Here is a 12,457-nt window from a genome sequence, read left to right as displayed (position 1 = left end):
GGAGCCTGGTATGTGGACCCAGGATTCCGTAGTTCTTGGCTGAGGCAACAAAGGGAAACTTTCTCAGCTGGAAAGGGCTGGCTCTGGGCTCTGCTGAGCTCATCAGGAACTGCAGCAACCCCTGTCTTCTTCTGGCATTGTTCAATACCTTCAGGAAGTTTTCTTTAGGAGAAAATTTTCAGAAGTAGTTCTGCATGGATAACTGACAGATATGACTTTGACGCAACAGGCAAGATTTATTTGACTATTGGAAAGTTTCTCCCACTAACTGGACTTTAACATTTAAGATTCCCCATCTTTGTCCCCCTAAACATGGTTAAGAAAATGAACCAGACTCATAGGGCTCAGGGGGTAAACCTCACAGGTAACTTGAGCTCTTGGAATCCTAGACAGGCTCTGAGCCCTCCTTCTTCTTCTAGGAATAGGTTCTTGTTCAGTTGTTAATAATAAAAATTCAGCTTGCTAGAGCACCTGGCCACGCTTCTGAAGTGTTTGTTACCAGATCTGAAAGGAACCCTGGCTTTCCCCTGTTTGCCGGCAGGCTTGCCTCAAGTCTAGACTATGCACAGTCTGCTCAGTCTGTTCCTTGAAGGGCTCTGGAAAGATATGAAGTTCCCGTTTTGTTGCCCATGGCCTAGTCCAGCCTGTGTTCCATCTTTCACCAAATATTTCATCAGGTGTCAACTGAAATCTCCCTTGCCTTAATTTGGGTCCATTTCTTCTTGCTTAGTCATCTGGTGACAAAATAACTTCTTGATCATTATTAACTGCTCCCTGACATTTTTTTATGAACTTTGAGTCTCTCAGAAGAGACTTTAAAATCCAACAAACAAACAAACAAAGCATACCTTAGACTTGAAATCAAGTAGGATAGAGGAAGGAAGGGTATCCTGAGAATCCAAACCCAGTCTGAGACCTTGTAGTGAGCTACTGGAGCTAATTTTAGTCTCCATCATTCTTACCCCCCATCTCTGTTGAGATACAGTTGACATACAATATTGTATAAGTTTAAGGTGTGCAATATGTTGATTTGATACGCTTATATGTTGCAAAATGATTACCAGCTGCATCACGTCACATAATGATTTATTTTTTCAATATATTTTATTGATGTTTTGCAGAGAGGAAGGGAGAGGGATAGAGAGTTAGAAACATCGATGAGAGAGAAACATTGATCAGCTGCCTCCCGCACACCCCCCACTGGGGATGTGCCCACAACCAAGGTACATGCCCCTGACCCGAATCGAACCCAGGACCCTCCAGTCCACAGGCCGATGTTCTATCCACTGAGCCAAACCGGCCAGGGCATAATTATTTATTTTTTTGGTGAGAACACTTAAAATTTACTCTTGGTCTCCATCATTCTTTTTTTTTTTTTAATCCTCACCTGAGGATATTTTTCCATTGATTTTTAGAGAGAGGGGGGAAAGACAGAGAGAAATATTGATATGAAAGAAACACATTGATTGGTTGCCTCCTGCACGAGCCCCGACCAGAGCCCAGGCTGGGGAGGGGCCTGATGCCCTTGACTGGAATCAAAACCAGGACCCTTCGGTCCACAGGCCAACACTCTATCCACTGAGCCAAACCGGCTAGGGTGGTCTCCATCATTCTTAATGACAAAAGAATAGGGGCCTGGCTGACAGCAGGGAGCAATGCTGACTCTGGATTCACATGAGATAGAAGTCACCCCAGATCTCTTTAAAGAGAGCATCAGCAAGCCAATGATATGAGCTAGTGACTTTTAGGACATGGGAATGGAGATCTAACCAAGAGACACTGTGGGAACAGGCACTGCAGGGGTGGTGTATTTCTGGTATGAGGGATGGAAGGGGATGAGGCTATGCTGGAGCATCTGAGAAGGAGAAGCCAGGCCCCACTGGATGGTGGGTACCTTGTCCTGGGTGAAGCAGCCAGGCCATTTGTGAACCTCTGAATCTTTCTGTCATGTGGCAGCCATCTCCAGGTTTTAACTTTTGCTCCTCTTTCTAATGCCAAGCTTCCGTTATGGTTTTTATGTCACAGGCCCACGTTGTGGTCACTATTTTCCCAGCGCTGATGTTTATTAATGCATCCCGCTGATTTGTACTTTTGTTTCCCTGTGTTGTTTCAAAGCCCACCTCCTTGCTTATTTACAACTAGAGGCCCAGTGCACAAAATTCATGCACTGGGGGGGGGGGTCCCTTAGCCCGGCCTGTGTCCCCTTGCAGTCCGGGACCCCTCCCTCCTTACCGCCCACCTGCTCGCTGCTCCTTACACACTAGGCTCCCTGCTCCTTAGCCATGAGCCAGGCTTCTGGCTGAGCAGCACTCTGACCACCAGGGGGCAGCTCCTGCATTGAGTGTCTGCCCCCTAGTGGTCAGTGCGCATTATAGGGAATGGTCGTTCCATTCGGTTGATTTGCATATTAGGGTTTTATTATATAGGATTGTGCACAAGAATAATAGTGATAATAGTATTCATGTGGCTCACATCTCGGCATGGTTGACTGTTATCCAGGCTTATTATAAGTACTGAAATGTAGTTCTAAATTCACAAGCACATTTCACAAATACAGTAATAGTTCGATTTCTCCCAGAAATCTGAAAATTCCATTGATTCTTTCCTGAAAAGTCATAAATTAAGCCTTCTGTCCCCTTTTAGAAGTTTGCATTGTCATTATCCTCATTTGAAAGCTGAGGAAACATCAGCATGAAAATAACAGCTTTCTTTATAACTTAGATATTTGATTTACCTCCACACACATTTAAGAAGGTTTAAATATACCTGAATGGTCACTGGGAATTTCTGATGGACTTTAAATCTGACCCGTTTTAAAGGAGCTGTCCTGGATGACTCAATCTAAGCCGCTTCAGCTGACCTTGAGTGAGAACTGCCACTGCTTACGTCTGTCACAGGATGCTAACCAAGGGGCAAAGACAGGTTGGCTCAGGACTTGATCAGCAGGATTACAGTGTTTTGTTTTTTTAAAAGAATCTCATTTACTGATATCTGGACTTGTGTGAGATGTCTTCTGACATGCCCGCTCTTATCAAACTCAAGGATGTCTGATGCTATCCTGGTTCTTATCTTGATGGGCATAAACCTAAAGAAATGAAAGCATTTACTTTGCTGGGGGTTTAATCAATACTATAACAGGTATGCTCTAAATGGTTTGGCTCAGTAGTTAGAGCGTGGGCCCTCGGACTGAAGGGCCCCGGGTTCAGTTCTGGTCAAGGGCATGTACCTTGGTTGCAGGCTCGATCCTCAGTAGAGGGCGTGCAGGAGGCAGCTGATGGATGTTTCTCTCTCTGTAAACTCAATAATACACACACACAGACACACATTTTTTTTTAGTGGAGACCTCGGCCCAGGCAGTCCCAAGGAGGCGTCGGCCTCCTCCGCCACCGCCACGGCCTCCTCCGCCACCGCCACTCGGGATCCCTGTGAAGCTGATAAAATATATTTTTAAAAAACTATAACAGCTATGATAATGCAGAACAGGGACTGTTTGGCCTGGTTCCCTATATATCCTGCATCCACTTTTTGCATCCAAACAAGGCTGGCAGCAGATGGGTCATTGGAACACAGTGTGGAGGCTTCTTGAAACCCAGGACCCTTAGGTCAATGTGGGAATTTCAGGCAGAGACACAGGAGCAGGGGGAGGCATATTCTTAGGCAAATGTTTTAGGTACTCCTCAAATCAAAATAATTTCTGGTGGCTAAGATTTCCCTTGAGGACAGAACAATCTTCCCTGACAATCCCTAGTCTAGCTCTAGGTACAGAGGGAGGCATCCACAAATTCCTGGAGAATTGATTTGAATTTAGAAACCTGATTGTTCAGAATCAATCCATCAGCTTACTCTGAAGGTTAAATAGTGTTCAGTGTTGAACCTGAAATATATCTGTCAGCAGAAAGACAGCAAATAGGCTGCATGTTGCTATGCAGACAATGTATTTTGGAAAGCCCTTCTGTTTGCCTGTGGATTCTCTCCCTTGAAGAAAAACTATTAACTCATGCTGCAGCCTGCTGCTCTCTGCTTAGTTTTGGCTATGTCACTAAGCCCAAAATAGAAAGTTCTTTTACAGCAGAGCAGAGAAAGAGGTTTAAATTTATCAATTCAATTAACAAAGGGCAGCATTATACTGGCTCTTCTCGGGTGGGAGGTGGAGGAGAGATAATGCCTGCTTCATCAGGGAGTGATCTGACACTGGCAGGGGCTGGGATCAGGAGACAAGCTTCCACTGTGATGAGTTGGGCTTGTTTCCCATCCTGGCCCCCCTCACTCCTCCTTCCAACTGTGTCACCTCTTTTAGGACATGGGAAAGCAACTGAGCCACTGGGGAAATGTCACTGAAGTTATCAGACTGGGTACAATTCTCTGAGGACAATGCCTTCTCTCTCAGCTTTTAGAGGAGTCAGTACCTTGCCACAAAGTTAAACAGCAGTGAGCTGTATTTTCTTATCAAGTGGCCAAACATTTTCAATGATCCCTAGGGTTGGAAAGGGCTTGGGGAAATTGCCATTCTCAGACTTTACTGAAGGTAGACTGATCCAATCATAGGGAGAGCAGCCAGACCACATGGATCCACGGTGTATCAGAGGATGTGGTCCAGAAGATCTCACCTGGGAAACTAGGTAGTCTTTTAAAAATACTATGTTCTAAGAGTATTTAAGTATATGGTAAAGTGCTTAAGATATATCAGTTCAAATAACCAGGTTTCAGAACAGACATTCTTAACATGAACCCAGTTTTTAATTTCATACACACACACACACACACACACACACACACACACACACACACACACAAGCTGGGAAGACTACACATCAAAATAATACATAACACTCATCCCTGGATGTTATGCTTATTTCTTCCTTAAACTTGTCAGTAGTTCATAAATTTTCTATAGTGATCCTTAAATCTTTCACAATAAAAAATTATTTTATTATAAAAATGATGTTAATAATAGCTAATGTAGACCGAGTACTTGTTATGTGCTAAGAACTTTACATGGGTCTATTTAAAGCTTAAAATAGCCCTGTGTGGATGGTACTATTATAATCCCCATCTTTAGATGAAGATACTGAGGTTTAGGGCATTAACTAGCATGAAGACACAGAAGTCAGGAGAAGTGGTGCCTTGAATGGGGCTTGTAGGGGGTTCTTCACAGGGTGGGCCCAAGCGTAGGGTTTTGGTCTACCTGATGCAGTGAGGATTCCGCTGAGAACAATCTCCCTGAAAATAGTTACTGGGAACTGCATAACCTGACGTGGAACCTGCAATCCACAGAGAGAGACCCCCAAGTGGTGTCTGAACCAGAGCCCATATAAGGCAGCCAACCATCTAACATGGGGAGGGCAGACATGGGGGAGACCCTGCGGTTTTCTGATGAGCCAGTGGGAAAGGAGAGCCCAGCAACTGGAGAACTGATTGGAGAGCAAAGATGTTTTACTTATGGCTCTGGCCAACTCTGACTCCCACCAACCACTGTAGCATTGATGTTGGGAGAAAGAGGGTGCTCCAGGGTGCATCTAGGGATGGGACAGAGCCAGGAACTTAGCTTCGGTCTCTTCTCATCACTCATGCTTTAAATATAAGCTCTGATGTGATCAAGGCGCCAGAGATAAAATGCCTTTCTCAAGCTGAGCAGGCAGGATCTAGTATCCAAATTGGACAAGACAGTGGAAAATATACTCAGGGGGAAAAAATCCCTTGGCCTCAATAACAACACAGGGGGGTTAAAGAATTTGACACCTTAACATTGTAAATAAACAAATGTGGGCATGGTTTCCTATGTTTTCTTCAAAACATCTAGAATAGATATGATTTAAGATGGAGTGATTTTAACATTTCTTCTCTTCGTAGCTGAAGAATTCTGGATTATCTTTCTAGATGTAGCTCAAGCATCAGGTTTTGTGAAAATATTTCCCAAGCTGCCCCAAGCAACAAGGCCATTCTCCTTCTGTACAAGTTTAACAAATGATTTGTTTACCTGTTGGATTATCTGTCCCTTGCTGGGTTGACTGTGTTTTATGCACCTTTGGGTTTATCCTGGCTTTCTCTGAACCTCTTTCCATCACCTCTTCCCCACATGTATTCCTACATCTGCCATGTGGTAAGCACTAATTAAATGTGGCTGTTGGAATAGAAAGCTAGACATTTGGGTGTAGTCTAATAGAATTCCTAGAGCTGGGAATTCAACCCCCTTTTGCATCTCTGATACTGGAGAGAATCTGATGAAAGCTAAGAGCCTTTCCCCAGAAAAAAAGCACATGCAAGAGAAAATTCCCAATTTTATAGCAGTAAACACACACACCACAAAAAGTGAGTGTATGTAAAACTGGGCAAATCTGAATGAGATAGGTGGATTGTCACTATCAAATATTTCAGTTGTAATATTGCACTACAGTATTAAAAGTTATCACCATTGGGAAACTGGCATCTCTCAGATTATTTCTTATACTGCATGGGAATCTAAAATTATCTCAGTAAGAATATTATTTTTAAAAATTCCTATACATTATCCTTTGGGAGTTGATGGATCCCCCTGAATTCACCCATGAATCATAACTTGAGAACTCACCAATATAGTTCAATCTTTACATTGTTGGATGAGGAAACTGATGGGAAAGAATGTGCTCAAAATCAGACAGCTTGTTGGTGGCAGAAGTTGGGGTGAGCCCAGGGACCAGCAGCCTTTTTTATCCTGATGCCCAAAGAGGAGCGAAACTGTATCTATGGGCTATCCCAGTAGGTTGAACAAATGGAGAAGTAGGAGAAAAAGAAAGAGGGTACATCAGGAAAAGAGAGCAACCCTAGCCGGTTTCGCTCAGTGGAGAGAGTGTCAGCCTGCAGACCTGAAAGGAATGACAAAATTAACAAGGGTTCGATTCCAGTCAAGGGCATGCGCCTCAGTTGCAGGCTCCTCCCCAGCCGAGGCCCTGGTCAGGGCTCGTGTAGGAGGCAAATAATCGCTGTGTCTCTCTCACATGGATGTTTCTCTCTGTCTTTCCCTCTCTCTTCCACACCCTCTGAAAATCAATGGGAAAATATCCTCGGGTGAGGATTTAAAAAAGAAAGAAAGAAAAGAGAGCAGAAGGGGATGGTATAAGCAGAAGACAGTGGAGGAGGGTATGGGATAGATATATTTAGGGAATAGGATTGATGGGGTGGTCTGGACCGCAGGCCACTCACTAAGCTGCAAACTTTAAGGATCCTGGTTATTGCTCTATCCTTGGGGATTGCTGGGCAATGAAAGTGTCAGATGGTCCAATGGTCAGAGTCTTCCTTTCATGAAAATCACTTGTGATCTGATGCTAAATGCTGTCTAGTAGTTAGAGTTTGGTCACTAAAGTCAGACTGTCTAAGTTTGAACCCCAATAACTCTCCTTACATGTTATTTTACTTATACAAGTTACTTAATCCCTTTATGCCTCAGTTTCATCACCTGTTAAAATGAGGATAATAGTACCTGCCTCATAAATTGTGAGGAATAAATGATAGAATACATGTAAAGCACTTAGAAAAAGTACTTGACAAATAGTAAGTGCTTAGTGCTTAATAAGTGCTGGCCTTATAATTGTTACTACTTGACAGAGGTTCATTTCCTCTTGTTTGTTCCTCCAAAGATGGAGACAACTGATTAGCATCCTTCCTCTAAGGACCAATTATCCATCAGTTATCTCTTCTCAGTTCCTTCTTTGTATACCTAACTCCCTTACCGTCCACCATGCTCAGAATGTAAGGATGATCACATACTAGTAAGTACCTGGTAGTCAAGGATGCCTCCCTGCCAAGTGTTCCCTCTATCAGCTTAACACTTCCGTGAGGGGGTACACCAAAATGTTTCTTTCCATCAGACTGGAGAGCAGTATGGCCCATCTTTCTATCTTTGCAAATAAATTCCAAAGCATTGCTCAGATGCCTCTATGCTTGCAAATGCACCTGCTTCGGGGATCTGATATCTAAATCTTACCTGGAATGGAGTGATAGCACTGGTTTACTGGGTAATCTGGAAAATAAAGAACAAAATGTACACAGATTTTCCCCTCTGGCTCCCTGCAAAATGGCCCCCTCCTCCACAGTGTTTCTGGGAGTTTTTAGGGAACACCTCACCAATAAGCCCTCCATTCACACCCTTCAGCTCAGACAAGTGCCAGGTCTCTGTTCTGTTCCACCAAATTCTTGGGGTTTCCTGCTGGTCTTCTAGGCATTCCCAATCCAGAGAGACCTGGAGGCAGGAAAGAAGACTCTTCAAAGGGTGTGGAGCTTTAACTGGTCTTGAATGACAAGCAGGGTTAATATAGCTACAAGAGACTATCTGGAGAGCAGGAACACGCTGAGCAAAGAGGAGAAAGAAGGAATGAAATGGATGAATATAACATTGGTCTGGAAGAGTAGGGGGTTGATTGAGCTGAGGGGAAGAGCTTTTAGTGAGAGAGAAGGCAGGAAAAAAGGTCATATTGAAATGCTTTCTGAGGAACCATGTGAGAAGCCACAGGAGAGGTGAGGCATTTTTCACAAGTGCGGGTCCTTGAGTAATATTCTAGGGCATAGTGAAAATTTAACAGAACTGTTGCTACATGTTCTTTGGGGCTATAATTCCCCAAAGAGGTAACTTATCAAGTTTACTCAGATATTTTGAAGATTTTCTTTGCACAAGTATAAAAGCAATATGTTTTCATTACAGTTGAACCAAACTGTTTTCTTAACTAAAAAGAAAATAGAAAACAATCCCACTCATCAGAAGCAACTGATGTTAATACCTCACTGTTTTATCTTTCTAAAGTCTCCTATAAACATGTATTTATAATACATATTTAATAAAATTAGGGTTATAGCCACATGCTGTTTTATAAGGGACGTTTTCACTTAATAATATAATGTGAATAATGTTCTATGTCAATAAACATACTCCTATGATAAGATTTTTAATAGGTACAAAGTTGGTGGCAGTATTCTTAATGTTTACCCAGTCTTCTGGAGTGATGAACTTTGCCTTCCATTCCAGAGACTTTTTTTATGTAGCAGGAAAAAAAATATTTCCTCTATAACTGAGAATAATGTCTGGACATCAGGGACATTACCATGGGACATGGTAATTTATCTTCTTTTAATTTTTCTTTAGCCAAACTGTAATAGCTGGGCAAAAGGGCTATATTATTTCTATGGCAAAGTTCCTGGCCACAACATTTTGGCCACATTTATAAAATTCTAATTCCAGGTGAAGGGGCAGTAAAGTTTAATTTTTCTGAAAACCACAAAGGAGAGAAACAGGGATAGATACCAATGAGTTGCAAATATCATTACATATCCTGAGTCCAGAAATTTTTTGATTGTTGGGCAGTTCTGATTGGTCAGATCATGGCAGGTTTCTCATAGGCAAAGCCACTAAGATGTTGATTGCTCAGGTCTTTATTTTGGGATTTCTGGGGATAGAAGGTCTTGGTGCAAAGAACATGTTATCAGATATGGCACCCTTTTCACATAATAAGATTATGAGCCAACAGGAGCATAAAACTGACCAGCTGTGTTAATTCTTGGATTTAATCCTGTGACTCTCTCTCTCTCTCTGTACAACAAGCCTTCTGAATGTTTGCTTGATAGCAAGGGAAAAGAGAGGTATTCTTTTTGTTCAATCTCTACCTCTCTTTGCTTGAATTTTCTCCCTCATCTCCACTTCATCCAATGGCTCTGTGTCTATATGATACCATTATTTTGTGTCCAAAGACCACTATGTATTTCATGGCAGGCACTGAGGGACTCCAATTGGCATTAGGGATATTTAGAATCAGAGACCGCCCAGCCAGTGTTGCTTTGTGGTTGAGCATTGATCTATGAACCAGGAGGTCATGGTTAGATTCCAGTCAGGGCATATGCCCAAGGTTTCAGGCTCAATTCCCATTGGGGGCGTGCAGGAGGCAGCTGATCAATGATTCTCTCATCATTGATGTTATCTCTCTCTCCCTCTCCCTTCCTCTCTAAAATCAATAAAAATATATTTAAATAAATAGTTCTCTATCATCATTGATGTTTCTATCTCTTTTCTCTTTTCCTCGTTGAAGTCAATAAAGAAAAATATAATGAGGGGGAAAAGGAATCAGAGACCACTTAGAAATAATATCTAATACTTACTGGTTATTTATTATATACTGTTCGGTGTCTTAAATTTATAATTTCGCTTAATTCTCGGAAGAACCGTGTTATTTGGCTATTACAATTATCCTCCCTTTATGAAGGAGAAAATTGAGACTCAGAAAAGTTAGGTAACTTGCCAAACTTCACATACCTTGGCAGTTACAGAACCAGAATTCAAAGAAGATTCCAGAGCCACTTCTTAACCTACAAAGCTCTACTTTCTGTCTCAGTAACTTTAGAAGTCAGGCAACTGGAAGGAACAACAAAATAAACCTCACATAAGGCCAAGAGAATGGCTGACAAAATACATCTCATTCCTTCTCTATGTTTAATGTCAATTTTTATACCATCGCTAAAGAGTGCCTATTATGAAGCTATTTGGTCAAGGTTATCTTCCTCTTACCCCACCCCCATCATCAGATGATTTTTATTTATAGCCATGTTTAAATATCATAGGCACACTCAGACTCGCTGCATAATGAATTTGTCTTCTGAGCAAAGATTCTTTTTGAAAGCATATTTTCTTTATTCACTCTGTCTTTTGGCCAAGAATTTTTTTAAAAAAATATGTTGTTTGTTTTTTAATTTGTTCAAAGTATTCCTCAGTTCTAGAATTGAGAAAGTCAGGCCAATTAGTCAAGACCAGATTAATCACGCTGAATTTTAAGATCCATGAGCTACTTTGAGTTCTACAGAGTAAGAAAACATATTAGATTTCTTCTAAAGACATTCTGATTTAGTTCTATATTGTTTAGTTCTATATGCTTTACTCCACTGTTTGAATGCTAATAAGAGCTTCCTAGAATTCATTGCTTAAGAAGTTAAGTCCTGGCATCTAATTACTTGGCAAGCTGTTTTAAGTATATATAATTATATCTTCCCTCCATTTTGGGGTGGTGAGCCAAGTAATCTGCATCAAGAGAAAACAAATAATACCTACATTAATTGCTAGCTAGCAACAAGGAGCTCACAGCACCTTTGAAAAACCCACTCATTATAATCTTAGTACATACAGAGTGCTCAATACTTTTTAATAGACCAAACTAATATCATCCTACCTTTCTAGATAAGAACTCCAGCAAAGGGAAATTATATAGAACCTGTCATATTTCAGTCCTTGGCGGTCAGTTGTGTGAGAGAGATTAAGACTTGGCACTTGGGAGTATGAAATTTTAAATCCTGATCACTATTTTGGGCAAGTCCCTTCTCTTTTCTGAGTGCCCATCTGCTTCTTGCCCTATGAGACAGGTACCAGGAAACCTGAAGACTAAGACAGCACACTGGACATGTCTTTATAATGGTGGGCACCAAGCGATGAGTTTTTTTCTTTATTCATTCTAAATGGTCTCAACTCTTACTCCTGTATTATTTGGGGATGCTAATTGCAAAACATGGTCAGACTTGAGCTAAAATAACTTTTCCCCCGACTAGTTAATTACATATAATCTTTTGGGGGAGTAGATCTAAGTAACTTTCTCCTGGGCCACACTACTGGGAGGTAAGAAGAGAAAGTAGAATTGCAATTTCCAGCCGGGTAAGGCCAACCCAGTTGGCCTGGTCAAGCAGGTTGTCTTGCATGAAGAATTTTCAAGTCCCTCATTGGCTGATCTGGGCCCCCAGGGCCTTCTTCAGCTGGTCGGTCAGGATGCTGCCCTCAGAGCTGCGGCGAGCATTCCCCTCTAGGGTAGGGAGTCTAGAAGTCAGGGGACCAGGTTCAACTTTTGCCTGGTGCTTTAAGGTTAAATGCAAAGCTTCTCTCGGATCCTGTGGACATCAGAATCTCCCTTCTGCCTGTCTAACCCCAGATCATTTAAAGAGCACTGCTGGGAGAATGAACACAAGCCCCAGCGGGTCAGAGTACCTCGTCTATTGGGAAGACCCCCGTCTCTCTCCCAGGCATTGGATCTAGCATACAGTTGGAGCCAAAATATTTTTGTGAATGCAGGGACATTGGGATGTGAAAACATATCACAAACCCCAGAGAGATTCACAGCCAGACTGAGGTTTGATCCTAAGATAGCCAAGCTTTCTTTAAGCGCGGATGGTAGCCGTTTCTACCACCGCCGGTTCAGGACGGAAGCGTCCATCTCTTCCACCCTTCCCTTTAGAAAGTGGCCCAAGGCGGGCAGGGGTGTGTGCGTGCGTGTGTGATGTCTCTCATTCCCGGGAGGAACTGGAGTCAGAGGAAAGAGCACACCTGTGGCAGAAGGCCAAATCGGCGAGGCTGCGAGGGGTGTGAGGAAGCCGGGCGAGGTCGGGGCCCAGAGAAAAACCCAAGCGTCGGCCCAGCCATCGTACCCGACTAGCGGCCTAGGAGCAGGGAAAGGTGTGCGCC

The sequence above is a fragment of the Myotis daubentonii genome, chromosome 5 (assembly GCF_963259705.1).
Source record: "Myotis daubentonii chromosome 5, mMyoDau2.1, whole genome shotgun sequence".
In the NCBI taxonomy this organism is placed as follows: Eukaryota; Metazoa; Chordata; class Mammalia; order Chiroptera; family Vespertilionidae; genus Myotis; species Myotis daubentonii.
The sequence above is the reverse complement of the archived record's forward strand: the minus strand, read 5'-3'. Positions refer to the sequence as shown.